Source organism: Schistocerca serialis, chromosome 3 (genome assembly GCF_023864345.2).
Source record: "Schistocerca serialis cubense isolate TAMUIC-IGC-003099 chromosome 3, iqSchSeri2.2, whole genome shotgun sequence".
Lineage (NCBI taxonomy): Eukaryota > Metazoa > Arthropoda > Insecta > Orthoptera > Acrididae > Schistocerca > Schistocerca serialis.
Window position 1 is genome coordinate 404047109 of NC_064640.1, and position 966 is coordinate 404048074.

Here is a 966-nt window from a genome sequence, read left to right on the forward strand (position 1 = left end):
GATAACCTTGTCAAGAAAATAGATAGTGTTGGGAGATAATGGTAATATAAACGGACTTGGCGAGGCTTCTTAAAGAGACATTAAACCATATTGTTTCCGTGGGAACTGACGTGTTTTATTTGCTGCGACAACTTCTTTCTTTCTTTCGTTTTTTGTTTTTTTTTGTTTCCTGAAACTATATCTTTGCTCAGCTTCCCGATGGAAATTGAGAGTGATAGTGGGGAGTTTTGTGTTAGCAGCGGTCCACATTTCCGGTTCAGTGGCACGAATCTGGAACCTATCTAAAGGCAATCTGACAGCTACAGAGATGGCGGTGGAATAGACGTGATGACTAGTTGATCGTCGCCTCGGGGGTCAGGCGAGGCTGATGAGGCTTATCTAAACTATTTCGTTAGTACCAAAGTGAAGAGTATGGATCGGGCCTGCTGATAAGTTTTTCCCAGAATGTCAGGCTTGCATTGTTGTGTTGGCTGAAGAGCCAACACCGTGTTACTAGAGGAGGCCGAAATGCACGCGTTTTAGCTCACGCAGGCTGGCGTGAGGAGGGGAAGAACTATACTGACGTGAGGTCTGGAACATGGCAAGGAATGAGAATTCAGAAAGCGGACGTAATTGGTTTCATACTTAACTTTAATCCATTAATGATGAACGTCGCTCTTGACGGTACATGATTTACAATATTATCTGTTCAGATTATAGAAACTGAATATGGCGCCTTGCTACGTCGTAGCAATTGACGTAGCTGAAGGCTATGCTAAACTGTCGTCTCGGCGTCTGTAAACAGTGAACCATCGCTAGCAAAGACGGCTGTACAACTGGGGCGAGTGCTAGGGAGTCTCTCTAGACTAGACATGCCGTGTGGCGGCGCTCGGTCTGCAATCTCTGATAGTGGCGACACGCGGGTCCAACGTATACTAACGGACCGCGGCTGATTTAAAGGCTACCACCTAACAAGTGTGGTGTCTG